The sequence below is a fragment of the Falco cherrug genome, chromosome 7 (genome assembly GCF_023634085.1).
Source record: "Falco cherrug isolate bFalChe1 chromosome 7, bFalChe1.pri, whole genome shotgun sequence".
Lineage (NCBI taxonomy): Eukaryota > Metazoa > Chordata > Aves > Falconiformes > Falconidae > Falco > Falco cherrug.
In genome coordinates, this window is record NC_073703.1 from 6,902,033 (window position 1) to 6,925,220 (window position 23,188).

At 47.0% G+C, this 23,188-nt stretch overlaps 1 long non-coding RNA gene across 10 annotated transcripts; it reads right to left on the reverse strand.

Annotated features, from left to right (window-relative positions):
* Window positions 1–3,603: 3,603 nt before the first annotated feature.
* LOC114014902 (uncharacterized) lies at window positions 3,604–14,078 on the reverse strand. 10 transcript variants are annotated; one of them, XR_008733286.1, is made up of 5 exons: window positions 13,671–14,077; window positions 10,921–10,990; window positions 10,688–10,753; window positions 9,655–9,774; window positions 3,604–8,975 (listed from the first exon to the last, which is right to left on the reverse strand). It is a non-coding gene; the product is annotated as an uncharacterized LOC114014902 (long non-coding RNA). The 10 variants fall into 10 exon arrangements; XR_008733285.1 differs by having other exon boundaries at window positions 9,655–9,948; window positions 13,671–14,074; XR_008733291.1 differs by having other exon boundaries at window positions 3,604–4,344; window positions 6,790–8,975; window positions 9,655–10,990.
* Window positions 14,079–23,188: the final 9,110 nt, after the last annotated feature.

Below are 23,188 nucleotides of genomic sequence, written 5' to 3' on the forward strand. Positions count from 1 at the left end.
GTTAAAAATAGCAAATTCTTATCTTCAGCAAGAATATTAATATCTCAGAAGGAAAACAAAAGCTCCTCTTCTTCTGCTTCACACTTCCAAAGGTTTCTTGAAACTTTGTGAGAAATTCTTAATAAATCGCATAGGTCTACATCAGCCAAGAAATCAGTAACTAGAATTTAGGATGCTGAACCAGTTCTAATGAGAAAAAGTGTCTTCTGTTCATCCAGTACCATTAAAATAGTTATATACACCCTGCCCCCACCTCCCAATGATCTGCTTTAACATTTTTTCAATAGTTCTTGGACTTCAGTGGGCAAGAAGCTGGGTTATTTTTACTGCCCAGAATTTAAAAAAAAAAAAAAATAATCAACTTTTTCAAATATTTGCAAACCCAGATGCCCCAGTAAAAGTTTAGTCTGTTTAAAAAAAAAACAACCACCTTATTTCTTAAAAAAAACGTTTTGCATAGAAAAATACCAGATGTAACAAATATATGAGGCACTGCGTAAGGACCACAGGCTCCCCGGCTCAGCCCACAGGCAGGACACCCAGCACTGCAGGGACAGACACAGTTCAGATTGAAATGAATATGAGAAGCTCGGGGAGATGTGCTGAATTTGGACCAAATCCTGCTGGGTGCTGAACAACCTCAGCTTGCTCAGGCAGCAACTGTGGGGAGCACTGGAGACCAATAATGAGTATTCGGAGAGTCTGTCCCAGTGGGACCGAGGAAAATCTGAGGGACTTCACTGCATGGAGATACATGCACCACCTGCCACATCTTTAATCACCCCTGACATTTTTTATTGCCCTGGCAATTGAAAGGTTATTTGCTGGGAGCCTGCAGAGGAAAATAAACGCACAGCACCAGAGTGCTGCCATCCCTAGCCCTCGGCTTTGAACCCTTCCTGATGCTTTTCGAAGCAATTTGCTTCCTCAGGATGGCAAAGCACAAGACAAACGTTTTAGATGCGGAAAGCACAAGGAACCGAATATCCCTGAAGGTGCAGGTCCCTGTGCCAGAACACTGGGACAGAACTGGCCAGCTCCGGGTGCAAGCACTTGGCGATCAGCAAAGTCGTTGCATTTGCTCTGCGCGTGCATGTGGCTGCACGCCCAGGGCAGGGCGGGAGGGTGGAGGAAGGCAGGGGCAGCTCTCCTGGCACTAAGCTGAGCAGCTCAACTTTTAATTAATGCAAGGTATCTTTCGAGGAGGACGTCAGAACAACAGGCTAATTGCGCAGACAGCAGTCTCCTTTTATTGGCTTCAGAGTGCTGCTTCGTTTGCAGTGGCTTGCAATTAGAAGAAATAATTACCATCACCATTAAACCTGCAAAATCTAAATACAGAGCAAGATTTTAGAGGAGCTGCCTGCTCCCTACAAGCTCGGGGGTGCTCATGGCGTTTCTGTAGCTGTAGCCTTCTCCCCATACAAGCTGTTTGGTGAAGGGTGAGGATGGAGGTTACGCACAGCCTCTCACAAGAGTCAGGCTTCAAGGAGATGTTTTTATGAGCTTTTTCCATGGCTTGGACCCTCGGAGAAGCTTCCAGGAGCACCTTCCCATTGCTCTCTTAGTTGCAGGACCGTAGGGATGTGCACGTGGGCACACAATGACGAGGGAATGACAAGTCACAGAGGGGGCTAACCTGGGAAATTCTTCTTCTGACTTGGTTGTTCACCAGAGCCCAAAGGATAACCGCTGGAGGTCACAAGAGATTCTCCAGAGAATGCAAATACCAGCACAATGGGAGAGCTGCAAGCAGGGCAGATTCCTCTTGCAGGATGCCCACAGGTGGCCACCACCCACCTGCCCTGGGGGGCTCAATGCTGCCTAGAACCTTCCGCCGCCCTCCCCCAGGGCATTGCCAGCTTCTGGCTTGCAGAACTGTTAATTAATAAGCTTCCCACCACCGACACGGCATTTCAAGGGACACAGTCATGGAATACCCATTTTCAATCAGAAATTTGGGAAGAAAAACGCTTTACATACCTTGAGACTCCAGGAGGAATGGATGGGTGATGGTGATGATGTTGTTCCTTTAAATAGCAGCAGATGTCAAGACCAGAAGGAACCATTTTTCTTCCAAAAAAAGAAGTGGTGACAAAAAAGATGTACCTTCATTGAGCAAAAACCTGCATTTTCTCCCATCACAAAGGCTCAGTTGAGCCAAGGCGAGGGAAGAGCTCCAGACACCCCTTCCCATCACTGAGCAAACCCAAGCTGGCCATGACAGCCACACGGCGGGACGTCCCCAGCTGCATAGCCACCAGAAGAGAACCAGCTCCTGGAGCACCATGACCCTCGTTTCAGCCAAGCATCTTCACTCCAAGACACCTTCAGCCAGGATACAGCCAAACCTGCATCGTCCAGGTCTTTTTAGCGATACACGCATGGGCACTTCCCCTGGCATTAACACAGATTTGAGCTCAAGCTACACGCTTTGGTGGAGAAAAGCCTTCACAGAAACGAAATACTGTGGTTCCCCAGTGCAACAGAGGCAGATTTTTGAAGGCACCTCAGTAGAAAGTCAATGCTTAAAAACTTGACCCTGGCTTAGAGCAATCGGGCACTTATTTCCCGGTGCTGTGGGTCTGGTTCATGTTTATGCTACGGTGTGGATCCAGCTGCAGTGCTGTCCCCTTTGCACGGCCAGAGCTGCGGGATCCTTGGCTTAACAGGAACAGGCTGCAGGTATTTTCCCTAGGGCATTGGTGCAGATGGGTTTAGAACAGCCTGATCATCTGAAGACTGCCAAGGCAGCTCAGCAGAAGGGAAAATACACTCGATCACAGCTGGAGTTATTAACTTCTTTTTCTTTTCTCCCCTACCAAGACAGAAACGCTACCTTCATCTCCCGGCGACAGAAGCAGGACAGAGAGCGTGCAAGCTCAAGGCAACCACAGAAAAAGCCTGTGCTCTGAAGCCAAAGCTTGGAGTTCATGTAAGCCCCCCGGGCTGGAATGCCTGCGGCTGGAGCCCAGGACACAGAGGCTTCGCCTGCAGCCACCACCCCACAGCCCCGGCGGGGGCATCCAGCTGGTCCGAAGCAATTTCTAACTCCGCACCAGCAGGAAGAGGGTACAGTTTGTGTTCTTCCCCCCGCCTCCCATCACAGTACTGTAATCAAAATGCTTTTTGTTTTGCTGGAGCTTAATTTTCAGTCTATGACTCCAAACTTACCCTTCTGGGATTGGGTTTCAAACTCAATTCCATATTGGAAACCACTAATTTTCCTTGTACCATTTTCGATGTGGTAGAACTCTGCTTTTAGAAGACTTGGGCACAGGAAAACTGCTTATTTCCATTATTTTTAATAAAAAAAAAATAAAAATCAAGAACAATTCAACAGATTTCATCGCTCGTGGCTCTCAACCCCAGATCCAGTTTCGATTCAAGCACAGCCCTAAAACTTGACCCTCTATTCAGCCTCAAACCCCAAACCTTTCCATGGGCTCTGGGTGGAAAGTTACTGACCCTGTATCTGAGCCAATTTTCAAAAACACAAATAACTTGCCTGATGAAATTCTTGTAGGAAAAAAAAATTATATATATATATGCATGCATACACATACACACACACACGCCGTATATACCAGAAGGGATTAAATCCTCATGTTGCAAGAATTTAATTTAAAAAAGCTAAGACATTGTAGGAATGCAAAAATATCACCTCAGCCTGGTAACCTTTGGCTTAGGCGTGCACTTCCACAGCTAACAAACGGGAACGTTTCCTTTCCAGCGCTGGGAGGACCGGTGCCACTCAGGAATGCCTGGCTTCAGCCCAGTTAGAAAAGGAAACCAGCAACCCTTTACTAGTGGGGCCTCCGCGGGCTCCCGGAGTCAGCCTCTCATCCCAAGGGCTTGTTATAATTCCCACTTTCTTCATCACGCTCCAAGTGCCCCATTTCCAAAGGTGCTGCTAAGGAGGACCAAAGAAGGGTCTTTGCAAAACACCGCTATATATTTTCCCGCTGCATATCCAGGTTATTATTTTTTGTTGTTCTCGGGAGATAACGCACGATTTGCATCCATATGCTGAGCTCCAGGGGGTTAAAAGGAGAACCGTGCCCGCTGCTGTCAGCTCACCGGGGTGAACGCCATCGAGAAGAACAAACCGGTGCCTCCAGACGAGTCCACTCCAACCAGACAGAAACAGTCCTCAGGAAACATTCGGTACCTGCACGGGGGCAGGAATAAGTTCACTTCACACCAAGGTTAAGCGTTTAATAGGACCCTGTGCATTAGCAGAATTCCTGGCACGGCTGAGCCTCGTTTAAAAGGTGGATGGGAAACTCTCTGCCTTTCGGTCTGGTCTGATCCGAAGTTAATCACAGCAACCAAGGGACTGACCTACAGGAAACAATCCTCCAGGTACTGACGTTACCCAAATAAAGCTAGCAGTTTCTGTACTTTATTGGCTGTGTTTTCCCCCCCAGCAGGCTTAATTTATGGTAATTACTAGGAACTATGGATTAAATTAATAAAAAGGAAATTATTAAGGTTTCCTGACCCAGAGGCCAAAGGTAAGCAAAGAGAAGCAAACTGCTCTAGATGGGAGCACTTCCCTACTGCTTCCAGGGCCAGCAGAGAAGGTCTCTCAGCACAGCAAGAGAGGGTAGGTTTTTGGGAAGAGGCTGTCTCCCCTCGGATGCCGGCATGCTGGGGAGGACCATCCTGGGAGCATCCACCAGCCTGGGGAGCCTTGAACCATCACGCACAATGATTCCCTGGCAGAGGAGTGGGCTGCTGCCACCTTCTTGCCTGAGCTATGCACAGTGTACGCAACACAGAGTCATACGCTTTACGTTAGCAAAGAAATAGAGATCTCTGTCGGACGGGAAGAGACTATAAAAATAATAAAATGCAGAAATCCAGCTTAATTCAAACTACACCAAAGCCCAGAGTCCTGTTCTAAATCCAGCTCTGCCAGCTGATCAGAAGAAGTAATTCTCTCCTGCCTGGGTTGGAACACATTTATTACTGCTTATAATTCTTATATATGTCTTATACTTTAAATTAGCATTTTGAAAGCTCTTACGCTGTTGCAAAGTCAGACCGTTAGTATTTGCCAGACCTGGCCCTGCAATCTCTGCTGGCCTGGGTATAAATATGGAACATGTTCATCAAAGGCAGAGCAGGGTGTACCAGTGGCGGGCCAGAGGGGATGGCTCCTCCTCTGCTTTCCCTCCAAGACCAGTGCACCAGCAAAGACACCAAGTTTTGCTCTCGATAACGACCTTTGAGCTCATCACCGCTCTCTCCTGCTGAGGCCCTCCCTGTGTTCGTTTCTGCGACAAGCACTTTCAGCTTCGTTAGCCCCGTTACCTGCTCCGTGTCCAGCATAAAGCCTATTAACAGCACAACCTGAAATCCATCTCACGCTCTGCAGCCAGCTTTGGGCTCTACAAACAGCTTCATCCATCATGACCTTTGCTCTACCACGAAGTCTCACAATTTTTAATACCACGTATATCTATCTTAGAGAGCAAAAAAAAAAAAAAAAAAGTCTGGATAGCCTTTTGATATGAGGTTCACAAGAATATCTAAAATCACCTCCCTCCTTATACAGATCAATTAAATGCAACATGCCCTCAAACGGCATTTAAGAAAGATCTGCTACAAGCTTGAATCCTGAGAAATGCAGCGAAAAGCTCCTGGAAGTAGCTCTGGCAGGGCAGGCATGAAGAAGCATAACCAACATTTACAGTGGCCAATTGTTACAGTGAAAAGCAGCCTGCCAGATTGTGTGTCACTGGGGAGGGATATCAGCGTCTGATCTAGGTAAGGACGGGACACGGGGGTACCTGCAGCCTTGTCAGGCTCAATGCTCTTGTGTAGTAGGTTGAATAACAGAACAATGTTTACATTTCCCCTTGTGCCCTAAGTAGTTTGGAAGCTGGGCACCTGAAAAGCATGAATGATTTTTAAAGCAGCGCCAGTGTCGGCTCCTGATCACTAAAGCCTTGACTGCTCCTTTCCAGCACCCAAACAAATAAAAAAGAAAACTAGAAAAACCAAAGCAACCCCAAGTCATTGCTGCTTCTGAACCTGGGTGTCCAGTAAAACCCATATAAACGATGGAAAATTCAGCAGGTAGCTCATCCTGTGGGTACATCAGCCATGCAGCACAGTGAATATAGCAACTCGAAACACAACCATTCTGCTGAGAACCCGATGAATTCTAGCCAAGAAAGAGGTTTTTTTGAGTTTCTTCCATATTAACACACTGAAACTTCACATTGAAAGTCCTCTAAATCGACAGACAAAACAACATGCAGTTAATGGCAAAAAGCATAAATTGAAGCATGTAGGAAACAAACCTGCGTGCATTGGAGGGTGATAAATGTTGTTAGGGGAAGCTATATAACAAAAATAGATATACTGGGTGGAAGCAGTAAAAACTGCAGAGCTTTAATCGAGAGGATGGGAGGTCATGACTGCATTTGTCCCTTGGGCCAGTGAAAGATGGGGTGACTTGTCCGACACATTTCTCATTTCTCCTTACCGCTGCCCTCTGTGCACAGCATGCCACCTTCCTCCGTACTCTTAAGGTCTCAGCTAGCTCTGATCCTCACAGAGCAGGCACCTAGGCTCAAGAGCGATGTCCCCCAAAACCCCTCACCTAAATGATGAGGGTTCTAGGGAACTGCTAAAAGGCAGAAAAGAGATTTTTTTCCTCTAGGATCCGATTTCACGGTCACGTGTCTGCTGCAGACATCAGAGATGTCAGAGCCCTGAACTTCTCCCACGGCACCATCAGGGTGAAATCTCCGTGTGCTGCACCTCCAAGCCTACCTGACACAAACCAGGTCTCCTCCAGCCTCGGTCACCACAAGACTCGTCCAGTTCTTTGCCCTGGTTACCAACACGGTTGTGCTAAACGTGGTGACAAGTGCCGTAGGACGGATGCTTCAGGCGCTCCAACAGCTATTGGACAGCCGCAGTTTTCCATCGTTGTCAAATTAGGGTGACCACTTCATGGTGTAAAACGTTATTTTGCTGTTGCCAGCCTGGATCCCAACAAATTTCAAAAGGCAAATGGGTAGTTTCAAAATTCAGCTCCATCAGTCTCATCTAAACTCCGGTGCTCTCCGGAACAGTGAGTCCTAACCCAGTTTGTACTGGACCATTGAATCTCATCCCAGGCTCAAGTGGTTGTCAGTCCATCAAACACTTCTTTGAAAACTGATTTCTTGCAGATGACCACAATTGCTATAAAACAATATTTAAAACCATTCTAATATTTGAAAAGAACTTTCCTCTTATATCAACCACATGTTTGAGAAAGGGCCTGGGGTTTACCACTGCTTGGTGAGAAAAATAGCAAGAAAGAGAAAGGATAATGGGGTGATAATGGCTGGAAATGTATGGATTGAATTTGGGACCTATTTAAATACAAGAAGACAATTTGCGACTCAGTGGTATATGCAAACACAGAGAAATGTTTGTGGCCAAAGCGTGTATTTGAACATAGAGGAATGTTTTGCGGCAAACTGTTTTTCTTTTGGCACAGGCAAACTTGACCAAGTTGCCAGCTGCTGAAGTTGTGGTACCCACCCCAGTCCAAGCAGATGGACTGTGTCTGCTGGGGAATTTCTCAGGAGACTTCCTATTTCACCATCCCCACTGCAGGACGGCAATAGTTTGCAACCACCAGTGCTGACCCCCATCACACTGCAGACCATAGCCAGGACCAAAGCTCCTCCTTCACCATGTGCCTCCAGCCTTCTCCCTCTGACCTATTCCTAGGTGACATCGTAACTTAGCAGTAATTAGAAAAGAGCCAACAGGAATCTATACTTCAGTCAGGAGCTTCACTGCAATGGGATAATTTTTGTTGTTGGACATTGATGCAGTTGGATTAGATGATTGTTGGGGGCCCCTTCCAACTGGAAAGATCTTATTCTGTGCTATTGTATTCTATCCTGTCCTTATGAAAGAAACCATAGTCACCAGGTCCGGTCCCACTTGACTCAGAGAAGCGGTGCCTTGTTGTCCTCGGAAGGCTCAGGGCTTTGGGGTTTTTTTTTGCGGTGCTGCGTTTAAGGAGTTTGGTGACTGCCGACAACACTTAAACCTCAGGTGTAGTCACCGCCAGGCTTCTGGGAATCTGATTATTTTGATAAACAGTTTGTCACTTGCTCCACTAGAGGCAGGGAAGTCAGGCTGAATTTTGCCTTTAAAAACTATAAACCGTGCAAAATAAAATTGCCTGAAAGTGAATTGTAACTTCAGGGATGCTGCTTTGTGATCCCTTACATGAAGTCTCATTTTAAAGAAGATTCACTTTGAGTAAAGCCTCATTAAGGACTGAACTTTTAAATCTCCATGAAAACTGAGGCATATTGAAATAAAAAGTAAAAAAAAATAGTTGGTGCCTGAAGAGCACATGAAGATGTAGAAGACACACACAGAGCCGCCACACAAGACCCTAATGGCTCTCATGATCGTTCACAGTTTCACTTGTTCTTTTCCTCCTTGGTGTGTCCCATCTTTCCAAAAAAAGATGCAGAGCAGGAAACAGGCCAAGCACGAGAGCACAGAGAGGCTTATAAAAACATTCTTCCCTATTAAGCAACTGGGCTGATTTTCACTGTATAAAAGATGAAGTAGACCGAACAAAATGCTTACCTATACATCTCCATTTCTGATAGAAACCCTAGATTGCTTTTGTCACTTTAGCACATGAGCACGAGGCCAAATGAAACACATGTTTACAACTATAATGAGGATTAGCTTTGCACTAAAAAAGTTGAACTACAGTCAAAATTAGATGGTGACATGGGTATTTGCCAACAGCATTAAATGAAAAATAACGGAGTATGAGGTTTCTGGAATGAATAGAAAATGTATTGTTTAGAGACCTTTTTGGCCAAGTATCAACATATGCCAATACTTAAGACTTCTTGTTCTTATTTACTTACCCCAACAATAAAACAATTGTTGTTTTGTGCCAACAGCCTGACGGACTGGTCCTGTACCTTAAGAAATAGAGATTGGATATTATTTCTTCCGTATCAGCTTCAACCCACTTTGCAAAAAAGAAAAAAGAGAGATGGAAAGTAATTGAGTCCAGAAGAAAGGAAATAAGTGAAGGAGGTAATCGATTTTAATAACACACAGCATCAACACGCATTAAGAAAATACATAAACCAGAGAGGGAAAAAAAAAGCGCTTTCCCATCGCAGAAGACCAGGCAGCGTTCAGCGTTTGCAGCTTCATCCAGCCCCAGGCAGAGGTTATCGGTGAAGCCTCAACAACAGCAATGACTGATCTTCCCCCAGCGCCCTCCGCCAGCGCAAGCCATCGTTCCCGTTACAAAAACAAGCAAACCGATGAATTAAAAAACCTAGGAAATGCTCTCAAAACCAGAGAACTTGAAATGCTCAGACTCCTTCCTGGTCTAACTGCTTCTCTCCATGGTATTGCCCGCTGCCAGGCCACCCTCGCGTTCAAAATGAACTCACTCCTCGCAGTATTTCACACTCAGGAGAGTGCCTCTGTCCTCGTGCCATAACGCTACAGCTGGAACAGATAGAGACCCCAGCCAGAGCTCACTCGATTTTAAAACAGATATTGCTAATAAAGACATCAGGAAAGCCTTCAAATTTTGGCGTGGTTTTCCCCAACCCTCTTTACTACACCCAGTCCAAGACAGACTGGCTCAGCTGGTCTTCAGGTGGCCTCTTCACGGGTGCGACATGACGTGGGGTGGATGGGGGCTGACCTCGTACCTGGCACAGGAGGGTCCTGCTATTTACACCGGGATAAGGTTCAGCTCTGTTAACGGGAAAATCAGCAAAACTCCTGACTCGCGCTGTGCTGCATCCAGTCTAGCACGCTGAACGACTGCTTGTGTTATCGAAAAAAAATAATGACATATTTCTCTGACTTGCAGAGATGGAGTAAAGCTTAACTCATTCATGTTTTCAATCAAGCCACCAGCAATGGGTCCTGTGGGAATGCATGTAGAAAAAGCATCATTAATTATTAGTTAACCTACTCTTAAGGTCGGTTTGCAAACTCTCTGGTGGAACATTTCTGGCAGAAAACAATTTGTCAGTGATCAAAGTGCTCCATGAAAATGTCAATATGGACAACAGTCCCAGGGAAAACAGGCAGGGTCCCAGCAGAGCCCAGCCTGTCACACCAATCTGAGTCCTGCCTGCTGTCACACCAGACCATCTCCTGGACAGTCTTATGGGGGGGATGGGAAGCAGAGAGCCTATGAGTCCCAGTTCCAAAGTTCCCAACTTATACTGGAGTACCTGGCCCTGGTCTGAATGGGAAAGCAAACTATGGGCCTGATACAACAAGCACTTAGGACCTTCCCTCACCATGGAAGATAACATCAGTGCTACATGCCCTGCAAATCAAATCATCACAACACCTCCAAGCCCTGGATCTTTGTGGTCAACCCTTCTGTTGGTCTGACAAATTGAGGAAACCCTACTTGATGTCAGGAGAATCAGCTCTGTAACTTGCAACACCTGGATCCTGAAGGCAGGGAGGATATATGAGGTCCTGGAGCCTTGCCAGTTATCTGGCCAGTTACCTGTGTTTGGATGGTGGCCTCACAGTCCAGGTCACCGTCCTCTGAAGGGGGATGATCTCTCACCAGCAGCCCCCCACCTCCCCCTCAGAAGACACAGCAAGGCAGGAAATGGGGTTTTGTCTCTATTTGATCACTTACAGCAACAGAAAAGATAAAAAGTTCATCTTCTGTCACAAAACCACCAAAGGACACTTCCAGTGAAATCTGCAAGATACACAAGTAATCACCAACCAAATATTTGAGATTAAGGAAAGAGATTTATCTCTAGGAATGTGCATCCCTGAAGAAAAATATCCAGTCTGTGCAGATCTGTAAAGAGAGGTGTCATGTCTGGGTGCCATCATCATGGTAGCACGTGGTTAGTGACCTACTAGAGCCTGTACCTTTTGGGCTACACGGTTTAAAAGCTCGTGCCAGGTGTCAGTCCCTCGCCCCGAAAACCTGCATCAACAAGGGGAAAAAAGAAAGTATTTTCAGCATTTTATAGACCAGGAGCTGTGACACAGAAGTGGTGTATTTGTGCCATTTAGCCAGGATCTCCTAAACCAAACCCAGCAGTCCCAAGGGCTACTGCCCATTTGTTGCCCTGCCCATCACAGCACCCACCCTCCACGGCCACGCAGACACGGCCGTGACCGTGACTCAGAGAGGGGCCCCCGCACAGTCCTCCACCGACTGCCCCACTGCACCCCCTGTTCTCACATTCCTTTAGCACCAAGCCACCACGCTGGGGGGACACACCTTTTGCTGAACAAAACCTTGTGGTAGGGGGAGGGCAGATGGAGAAACCCTGTCCCAGGCTCCTGGGAGGACCTCTGCACGGGGGGCTGGGTGGGCACACTCCCCAGCCCAGCCTGTTGATGCCCGTAGCAGGTAGAAGGACAAGCAGAGGAGAACTTAGACTTGCTAAATGGATGATTTAGCTTTAGAGCTCCTCGTACTTGGGTACAGACCCATAAAGTCTATGTAATACAATGCCTACAGTATCCACGCATTAATATAATGTGTCGATAGGGGCTGTATACATTCACCTCCTCCCTTGCGTGAGCTGTCCTGCCATCCCTTAAAAATAAATAAATAAAGGTACTGATCGCTTACCACCTGCGCTCTGGACTACTATCCTGCAAATGTTTTTGCTCTGGGAACATGAAGCAACATATGCTAGCATTAACTTTTCTGCCTTTTTTATATAGCTATAAACAGACCCATTGACTCCCCCTCTCCCCCACCCTTTTTTTAATTTTGCAAAAATAAATGCTTTCCTGGACAGTCAGAGTTCATTACCGAGACAAAGCACAGCTCCCCTTCTCTTGCGCACAAGAATCACAGAGTCATTTAGGTTGGAAACGACCTTTAAGATCATCAAGTCCAACTGTTTAACCCAGCACTGCCAAGCCCACCACTAAACCATGTCCCCAAATGCCACTTCTACGTGTCTCTTAAATGCCCCCAGGGATGACGACTCCACCACGTCCCTGGGCAGCCTGTTCCAGTGCTTGACCACCCTTCTGGTGAAAAAGTTTTTCCTAATATCCAGTCTAAACCTCCCCTTGTGGCAGTATCGTCTCCTGTCGCCTGTTACCTGGGAGAAGAGATCGACCCCCACCTGCCTACACCCTCCTTTCGGGTAGTTGTAGGGAGCGAGAAGGTCTCCCTGGAGCCGCCTAAACCCCCCTGGTGCCCCCAGCTGCTTCCCATCAGCCTCGTGCTCCAGCCCCTTCCCAGCTCCGTTGCCCTTCCCTGGACATGGTCCACGCACAACAGCGAGAGCAGCAGGGGCAGGCAACAAAGGGGGTCACCCAGGGTAAGGGGGTTTTGGTTGTAGGTTGGGTTTGGGGTTTTTTTGTGCATGGGTAGTTTTCTTGGTTAGTTTTTTTTTTTGGGGGGGTGGGGTGGTGGTGTGTCTGGGTTTCTTTTTTTTTATTATTTTTACTTTTTTCCCCTCAAAATCTTCATGAAAGCGGCAAACGCTTAGCTACGGCAGTGAGAAAGGAAGACAGAGCACTGCTCGCATCAAGACCCCTCCCAGGTAGGAACCAGCCCTCAGAAACTCAACGCTAAGGAAGCCACGCTGCCCTCCAGGAGCTGCTCTGCTCCCACGCGCCTGCATCCTCCACTTGGCTTTCACCTTGGCAGCCTCCAGAAGACCCCAACTAATCTCGTTTCATTCACATCGGGTCAGAGCACAAGCTTCCCAACAATGTAATTGCCTGGAAAACCCAATATTCCTGCAGCTGGGTCTCCAGGAGGGGTTTTCACACACCCTCTTGTTTTGCAGCAGGGGACAAGGACATGGGACCGGAGGAGGCGGTTACGCAGCATCTCTTCCTACTCAATTAACTCAGCGAGCCCGGAGGAAAGCTCACCATCTGCACAGCCCATGAGTCACTTCAGGACTCAGGCAGTTTACTGTATATATTAGTCAACAGAAACAAACAACACAAATCCCTAGACGTTAAAAGCCTTTTTACATATTTTTTTTCTCCTCCCTCCCCAAAAATTTGGCTACAGATCCCTAATTATAATTTTCTGGAGATTTTAAAAATATTTAATTGTGGTTTCTATAAACACAAAGATAAATTACTACTTCTAAATATTGGTTCTCAACAGTTACTAATGCCTCTCAGGGGGCTGCTTTTATTTTACTAAGACAGAAAAAATAAGTTGTAAAAGATTTTCTTTGTGTCTGTCTCTCTCATCATAGAGGGGAGTGGGGTTTGAAAAGATTTCTTGTAATCGCCACCGAATGCTTTCTAGCTGATGACTTTTGACAGTATTATTAAGTAAACTAAAGGGGAAGATTGATTTCCAAGATGATACATTGTAAAGTCATGAGAAATAAAATCTTAAGCTTTTATTCCAGAAAATGAAGAGACAGTAAATGCAATGAAGACACTAAGACAGACACTGTACCACCCACCAGTTCCCCTTTTAAAGCTTCCAAGCTGACTGGCAGACAGAGCTGTAATGAGAAAATTTTAAAAGTTTTGGGGCTTGGGCTTGGATGAGCAACACAACGTGTGTGAGCATCCCTGAGGCTTATCCGGAGTGTATGAGCTTCTTGGATCTAACTCCCGGGTTGCAAGATTTACAAGGACATGCCGAGGTATCGCATACTCACAGCTTCGCGTTGGGTTAAAAAAGTGCCCTAAGAGCATCATCTGTTCCCATGTTGCGCTGTTACGGCTGTGGATTATCAGTCTGCAGGTACGGATGAACGAGAAAATAGAAAGCAACTGGAGAACAGCCCTGACCAAGCATTTCCTAAACGAAAGCAGCAGCACGGGGTTGTACCAGCTGCAGTTACACCTTACAGAGTTTGACCTCCCAATGTTTTAAAAAAAAAAAAAAAAAAAAGTCCCTAGAAAGGGTGAATCAGGAACTGAGGATGTTATCAGGAACTGAAAATACTGTGATTGTGTTGACACAGCTGAAATACTGCTGCCAATCCTGCGAGTCCTCCGACACGGCCACCAGAGAAAGCTGTTTCTGTACCACACGTGGTTTGCAGCCAGTCTCCCGAGGTCACGTCATGGGTGGGAACCCCCCTGAGATGCGGGCACGGGGCATCCCCTCCCCAAGCATCCCCTCCTCTCCCAGTGCACAGCATCCCTCTGCCCCCCCAGCACAGCCCTGTGCATGGCCACACTCAGAACCAGCCTGAGGAACTGCTCTGGCTTCAAAATAACTCCACATAAACATCCCAATTTATGAGTAACTTCCATGGTTTTAGTTTTTAAATCCCAAATCAGTTCCCCGGTCATGGCCATAGTGCCATGCGCAGCTGCGGAGTGGAGGCTGCAGCTTGGGAGCAGGAGCAGACAGAGAGGAGGTGGAGCCATCAGCACGACAAGCTGAAACTACCACCCAACTAGACAAAAAATAGCCAGCCAAGACAGAGAGGGACATGGAGCAGAAGCCCAGAGCGGGAGAGGGCTCCCAGGTCTTTAGATGAGAGTGTCGATCAAAACCAAAGCTTCACGAGCCAGGAAGACATGGACCCTCTGGGCCAGCAAACTGAGCTGTCACATAGGGGCTTGGGGACTACTTGCCCACAGAGACCCATCCACAGAGCTAACGCAGTTACCTTCTCCGTGAAGCAGTCCATGGAAAGGGATTTTTTTGTTTGTTTTTTTAATGCAGTGATATTTTGCCCCTTTCACCCAGGCTACAGCTTAGCTGTCCTATGATGAGTTTACCTGGCCCAAAGCAACCACAGCCCTTGCTAGGACAGAAAAACACACGGAGAGGCAAAGCTCAGTGACGGAGCTGAGAGAAAAGTTCCTTTTGCCTGATTACGAGCAGAGCGCCAGCCCTGAGCTACCCTGCCTCTTCCACCAGCCCTTGGTGTGCCCAGCGCCCTCCAAACAGGCGCCAGGAGATGTGGTTCCCACCCAAGACAACTTCCAGGCTCCAGCTGGGCAGAATACAAGGGAAGCACAAACCACGTATCCAGCTATATTAACCATGCATTCATAGACACATACTAATAATAGAGTCCAGAAACTGCTCCCAGGTTACTCATCTTGCATGTCAAGCCAGTCCTCATGGTTTCCATAGGCATAGGGGAGAGGTGGGTGTCTTGCTTGGTTTCATAACAGTGCTGCATGCTGATGTGTAATAAATAAAGATGAAATGGAAATAATCCAACCCATTCCTCTTTGAGCAGAGTTCAAGAAAAATATTGCAGCCAGAGACTATAAGCAGACCCAATAAATTGGTTCCCCCCGCCCCCTTCCCCTTTTGTTATTAGGGTGTGACTAAGACTTTGCAGCATCAGCTTTAGATCTTAATTAGAGATTCTTGCTGCAAGCTCAAGGAGTATTTTAAAATAATGTTAAAAATATCATAGGAAGTTGCAGCCTACATGCAGACATGACACAAACCTGTGAACTGGGCTGGCTGAAACACGCCACCATGGTCCCGTGATTTTTCCTCTATCTTAAGCCTCTGAGTCCTCTGGTGTTGTATTATCTCCTGTGGATATTGTACCAAATAAAGGCAGAGAGGGTTTAACAGACTGCATCCGACTGTCCTCAAATATTTATATCCAAAGGACACCTTGATTTTGAGTAAAAAAAAAAAAAAAAAAATATGGAGAAAGTGGGGCTGCATTATAAGAAAGAGCTTATTATCCGGGCTACTGCTTAAGACGTTATTGTCTGACTGTGCTTTCTACCCAGCACTCGCTTCAGACGACTGAACTTGACCTATCCACCCATCATAAATTAAATTCTTTGATCTCATCTGTAACAACACAGAGCCCTAATAACAATAGATCAAACCGTGGCAGGGACAATATGCTTATTCTTTACCAACTAAATTTTAATTAGTAAACAGCTCAGGGAAAGAATCCACCTTTACAGAACAAAAAGGGAAAGAAAAAGCATTTAGTACTTGAAAGAAATCGCTGATAAAGAGCAGAGGCATCTTTCAGAGCTCTACATCCTTGTTCTGTTCATCTGAAAAAAACACATCATCCCCAAACCATTAAAACCAGGATGAATTTCACATTGTAAGAAATCACCATGAAAGCAAACATCAAAAGGGGCTGGGGAGGAGGAAGCAGGTCAGGTGGGAGAGAAATAGCACGATGCCTTTTATCAACCGTTCATACAGCAACACCTTGATGATTATCTGCCCACTGCCTTGCTTGGGCCGTGCCGGGCTCTGCGGTGTGTACAGTAAGCCCGGCTGTGGCAGAGTCCAGCTCCCACACCTCACAGGGGTGTTTAATGTTTGCAGAGCAGCTGGGAAAAACTGCACGGCTCCCAGCATCCTGTTCATCTTCTGTTTGCGCAGGGTGGATTTATTATTGCAGTGATCTTCATGGCTTCCCCCTTAAGCTCACCTGGAAATAATGAGCTGACTATTTAGCGTATCTGCTGCTCAGCAGCGTGCCTTCTTCTAGGCAAACATAAATACTTAAAGTTTTCCTATCGGCAGTAGCACTTGTCAAGGCAGGGATTTTGCGTGGCTGTGCATCTCGGGTCGCTTTGTGCCAATGTAGGAGCAAATTCTAAGTAAAGCTTCTTTTCCTGGAGCACCCACGCCACCTCCCTCCCCGCCCGCTCCCTGGCATTGCACAACAGGGTGCATCAACAGCTCAGCTGGTCCCTCGGTTGGAAGCTAGCACCCGCCTCTCGCCTCTCCCTAGCCCATGTTTTGCAGACCATCACTGGAGATAAAGAACACGGACTGACACAGCCGGTGCGCTCGTGCCGGGCTCCTTCCCTTTGAAAAGCTGGCTAAGCCCCCAGCACGGCTCAGTGCAACCTGCCTGACACAGGAAGACGACAAGCCAAACCCAACCCAAACCGTTTACGCGGCGTTACCACATCCCAAGCAAACAAACCCAGCCCGCCGCAGACCGCGAGCGGGAGGCGAGCCCACGGACGGGGACACTTCACTGGACCTCTCTGAGCACAAAACTCCAAGTTTAGCCTCCGCCATCGCCTGTTGTGCCAGCAGTGCCCTCACTGGGGCTTCAAAAATACCACAACACTCCACATATTCTGAGCCAGGTTTGATATTGAATCAAAACCCCGCTGAGCTAAGGTATTGGGATTTCATCAGCTCTGTGTGTCTGGCTGCAAACAGCTAGCTACTACCTTAAAAAAATAGTAACAATCCAATTTTAAAACAATAATTAAACTAGAAAAAGGAAACTTGCGAGCAGCGAATAAATAAGCCAGCTGCAAACCCTTTTTTCCAAGCTGGATGTCAGTGTACTTGAGCTACTTTACCAACCGGTTGTAGCAAACCCACCCATGTTGTGTTTGCCCCCGAAACGCAGCCCCTCTGCAGTGCACGGCTGCAGGGAAGGCAAAGAAAAATCTGGGTTTCAGCTGAAATCACGGGATGAGTTTCATGTAGGAAAAATCTCAATAAGCAAGCTGGAATTCGGTCTGGACACTGAGGCTTTTATCAAATATCAAGTGACCCTTAATGATGGCACGTGGGCAAGCTGGCCTCATTTGTGTCCATCAGCCGCCGATTTCCAGGACAGAAAACACGACGTGTGATACCCCACAGGTCCTCCCTCTGCTCCCTGTGCCACAGGATGGGAACTGATGTGCAGGCAGGCTCCAGGTACGGTTCCCAAACCAGAAACATTTAATTTCCTTCCTATGTTTTAAATGTCCATTCTTGAAAAGATATTTCATTTTCACAAGACAGATAATACGCAGACCAATGACAGATTTCATTAAGAGGACAAAGGCGACTGAGAACATGACCACGGCTATTTCTTCAGATGAGTTTTCAGTTGTTCCCTTAGAAGTTAAAAAATAAACAAACATGGTAAAGTTTTCCCCTTGAAGTCTCTGTGAGCACTGACACAGGATGAAATCCTGCCCACACTGAATCAAATAGCTGGCACACAAGTCGACGTTTGTGTGGCACACACACATACGTGTAAGCCTTGGGACACCGAAAAAGCACAAACCCCTTTGTGAACTGCACAGCCACAACACCCAGGAATAACACGAAGCTAAAAGCAGCAAAACCCACCCAGAGCACGGGCAGGACCCACTTCAGTTTGTTTGCAACTGGAAGGACAAAACGGGGAAATCCACCACTTTGTGGATTTTAAAACCACGGTCACAACTCGTCTCCGTTAATGACCAACACAGCTGTAGCTGCTGGGCAGTTCTGAGAACCAGAGGCAGACATGTGGCAGGAGAGGGACTCGTTCTCCTCCCGTCGCCGCCACGGATGGTGCCGAGGCCACGCAGCAGAAATCCATTTTCTTCTTCAGTGGAATAACAGATGGTTTTGCCACCTACCACTACTCGCCGCCTTGTCAAAGCCTCGCGTATTGTGTGTGGTCCGGAGTTGGGTCATGCAACCAGCCAAAGCCCTCTAACTCCATTTCCAGTTCACATCACTCTAATAGGCCCTCAGCTGGCCTGAGAAATTCCCAAACATCTCTTTCTACAAACAAGGAATTGGGTTTCTTTTGTCTTGCAATCAGGGGAGACAAATTCTCCCCTTAACCACAGTTTAATTTATTCCTTTTGGTTGTTATTGCCTCCACCTAGTGCAGCTGTCTAGACTGGGGTGGTGGCGGGGGTTTTTTTGGTGGTTTTTTTTTTTTTTTCCTTTTTCTTTTTAGTTTGGGATTTTTGGAAGCTGCCTTTGCTTCTTTCCGAAACAAGTTTATTTTTAGTGTCACTTTTTCCATTGGCAAGATGTTACAACTGCGAGAGCTGTTCTCAGAGGAACCGCTCTGCTTTCAGCATGAAAATGAAGAAGGCCTGCCTGGTTGGAGGGCAGGCCAAGAGAAGGTCGAGGTAACGGCGCGGTGGTCCAAGTGAGCAGGGTCCCGGCCTGTCGGCGGAGGTTGGCTGCTGCCAGCACATGCTGCCGTTGGGAAGAGCCCGAGCCCCTCTTAAACCCAAACCAGCTTCTCGAGGAGGGTCACGGTACCTCCTGACACCCTCTTGGCCTGAGCTCCACGTGGGAGGACGCTGACGGGACTTGCACCTGCCCAAGCCGCGGCACTCTCAGCTCTTCTCCTGGTGGCTTCCAAGAACAAATCGAAACTTGCCAACGAGCCACCAGAGAGTTTTAAATCGTGGGTAGCCCTGCCACGTGAGCCTTCAGCCAGCACTAAACGGTTCTCAGGTGGTCTCTCAGGAAAGGGGGTCACAGACACAGCTTAAGTTGTGTGGTTTGGGGTTTTTTGGTGTTTTGGTTTTTTTTTTGCGCTTTGCTGTTTACCACCCTACAACCTCCTGGCTGCCTTCTTGCCATGCTGACTTTGCTTGCCTCTGCTCTTTCAGGTCAGTATTTATTCTATTCTTTCTCTAAAACATGGATCCCCTCCGCTCTTCCCACAATTTTGCTGGCCACCAGAGTTCAGCCCCGAGCCCCCTTCTCAGCTGCAGAATTTAATCTCACCGCAACGGTCATCTGCTTAATTACCACCAGTTTACCACCTCGCAAAGACTAAGGGTGCAAAAATCCAACACTGCTTTTATAAAGGAAGAGGTGGACTTGAAATAATTGGATAAAAATAAGACCGGTCTCTTATTTTTTTCAGCACCACTTTTCAGCATTCACAGCCCCCAGAGGAAAGGTTTCCTTGCTCCTGCCATCAGCCCAGCTTCACCGTCGAGCACGACACAGCCCAAATACAGCAATGCCAAGAGAGGAGAGGGGGAAAAAAGGCGATATATTTTAAAGCAAATCCTGTAGGCTTTGAGATTGGCAGTGAGGAGGTGGGGGAGGGCTTTAAAACACACACAAAACCCCAGAATCAAGCAAGCGAGACCATTCCAGTTGAGCTGTTTCAGCCATTGTCTTGCAACAACTTTAAACCCAATTGCTTCTTTTTAATGAGGTATTTTCTTCCTCTTAACCACCCAAATCTAATCCATGATGTTAGTCCAACTCAGAAAACTTAAAATCAGAACATTGGGGCCTTTCTTAATCCTCTTAACTTGCCAAAGGTTTTCTGATCACACACCTCTTCCTTCCTACTTAAGACTGGGGTTTTTTTTTCCACCACCCTTTGTCTTCTGTTTACAGCTGTGAAAAATTAGGATCCATGCAGTAAAATCTCTACACAACGAATGAACATTTAGAGATAGCTTGCACGTTTCATTGAAGGAAACCAGGCATATTTTCCTAATTATTTCATCAGATCATATGTACCCAACAACTCCCTGGGCTCAGATACTCAGCGTTTCTTGAAGGACATTCTTTAATCCACAGTCTTTGGTTCCTCTGAATAATTACCTTCAAAAGATAAACCCTGTCTCATACTATGGTCACTTTGCACCTCTCGCATGATGTCGTAGGTCAGTACAGCTGTTGCGGTGGGACAGGATCTCACGTGAAATGCGGGAATCCTTGTCCTCCACCTCTTACAGGCCCTCCTACCTCCTGAAGCCCAGCATCTTGGGAGAGGATGCAGGGCTTGACCACTGCTATGGCCTGATCATTCCAGGGCGATGGCAGGGCTAACTGGCCTTCTCATATGAAGAAGCTGGAAAAGCTCTGATCCGGCACCGATTGGTTTCGGGGCTCATAGGCAGAGGCATAAATACATTCAAGATCTACTGTCCCCCTAAACTTGGATCTTCATCAGCTCGCGGCCAGACTAGCACAGAAGACTGACACTATTAGGTATCTAAAGAACACCCTGCTATGAAGACAAGGAGCCATACTGGAGTGAAAATTGCACATCAAGCTCTAAGAGGAACCCACTATCCATGAAGTTTAATGACCATGGAGGACAGCTGGTGACCTCAGTGATTTTCCAAGCCTAGCCACTCCTAGATTTGCCTTAAAACTCATGAAGTGTTAGAGCTGCTGGCTGAGCACTGGCTCCTGGAGTCACCCCTTGCTGTTAGACTGTACTGACCAAACCAAGCATCCGTTAGAAACCTTTCCCATCCCATCAGCACCATGCTGACAGCGTTAGCTGCTTTCAAGATGAACTGCACGATAGAGAGTAGGAAGGGTGCTGAGCAATACAACAGCCATGAGTAAGCAATCATCTAAGGGACAATCCCCATCACATCCTGGTCCAAATTATGTCTAAAAACAAAAACAAGAGACTTCCTGCCTCTTGCTGCATCAGTCTTCTCAGAGGTATGGGGTTTACTGAGTGGGCCACCGACTTGAGACAAACTAGGAGCCAAGCAAAAGGCTTGAACCAGAACATGGCCTGGCACCTATCCCAAGTTCCTTTCGAGTTTGGTTAACATTCCCCACCCATCATTTTTCCTGTGCATGTGCCACATCACTTCCTGGTTCTGATTTGCCTGCTATTTGCCCCACGGGTAGGGTGTTACCCATCAAGATTCAAAAACCAGCAAGTAACCCCTCCTCCCCCTCCTCATAAACCCCACACCCATCTCTGAGGGATCCAAGCATCCCTAGCAGGAAGGAGTCCAAGAATTCTTTATGCACATAAGAATGTCCCTTTGCCACATCATAATCCTGTTTGCTACCAGTGCCACACACTGATGGTCCAGGTCAAACTCCAGATGTTAATAAACCTCAGTAACAACTGCTCAGAGAAAATGTAGATAATTAGTCACATACCTACTATTAGAAGAAAAAACAACACACCAACAAAATACATGACAAACAAAAATGTGCAATAAAAAAAAAATGCATCTTGGTTGCTTTTCACATTCTTTTCTAAAAGCTAATTTTAGCTCTCCGGCTGGAGCCTAAAGGCAGATGCACATCTGGTGTAATCTGCCAGCTTCCATCCTTGGGATGCAAAAACATAGAGGGTTAATTAAGGAGGGATTTCAGGATGTTGCCCTGTTCCTTTTCAGCTTTGGACAAACTGGGATGATGGTGGCCTCCCTGTGGCCAGGTGCTGACTGTAAGACAGCTTCATTCCTTTTCTCTCACCACTCAGAACGTGCCTGGGTCGCCCTGTTACAAAGCATTAATATTTGCCTTGGTGTCACCGTCCGTTTCACTACCTTTGCTGATACTGTGAGTTACATAAACGTGCTATACTTGGAAGAATCCACGAGCAACAGGCAGAAGGCACTGGCCTGGGATGCCAGCCGTGCTATCTGTAGGTGCATGTCTTCTGTCTTTGAATCAGCATCATTACCATATATGCCCTTCAAAATTAGTTTCCAGGCAGATGTTTATATTTTGCCACTGGATTGGCTGGGGTTCTGAGAGGATCAGATACGGTCAAATCCTGCTGCTAGCACAGATAATGCAAATCCCCAAAAGATAAGTGAGGTCAATTATCTGCACCAAGTCACAGGAGTTACACGCCAAGGAAAGAGTATGGCATTAAACTAGGAATCAGTTGTATGGGCTGAACTCCCCATTCACCCTAGCAGTTGGCAACGTTATTGATCAGTGTTATTTCCCAGGGTGTTTCAGCCTTTGCTCATTCCAGTCACAACCGGTTCATGTTACTGGTTTGCAGGAGCGTGTTGCTTACCAAACTTGCTGTTTCACTGCATGTATTATATTAATACGCAGCACCAGCAGTGCCCTAGCTGCTCCAGCAACGACATGGGCTGCACAACACAAGGTAATGATTTTGGACGTGTGTTTCTATGTGGGAATCATCACATTCAAATACCTGAAACACAGCAGCCACTTCACCACAGCTCTTGATTTCCATGGTGTGCAGAATAATCCTGCCCAGGGAGCGTCTGCAGTAGGAGCTTCATCGGGCACCTGAGGGCGAAGCGAGCAGGTCACAGCATCACCAGCTTTGGTGATTTTTCACGGTGTACCCAGACAGTGATCCAGAATTGCTGTCAACCCTTTTGGAGATATTTTTAAAGCTCTTCAGGGCAGGTAAACGGGCTCTGGAGAAGTGCCCCTGCAGGTTTGTTACCCGTGTCCCTCCAGGGAAGGCAGGTAATGCTGAATTTGTGAAACTTCCTTCACACCCTGGCCTCTGAGCAATACATTCGCCCGGGATCTCTCCACTTGCCAGCCCCTCATTCACGACTTTGCACTGCTATTGTCACCCCACAAGCTGCATGTCACACGGATATATAGGATATATGCAGTGAGCACCCAGTGGGCCACACCATGGCCAGCGTGGCCCTCCTCTGACATTTGGGCTTGCACCTGATTTCCCCTACAACAAAAAAAAAAACATCTTAGATGTCCACCTTGTGCCCTTCAGTC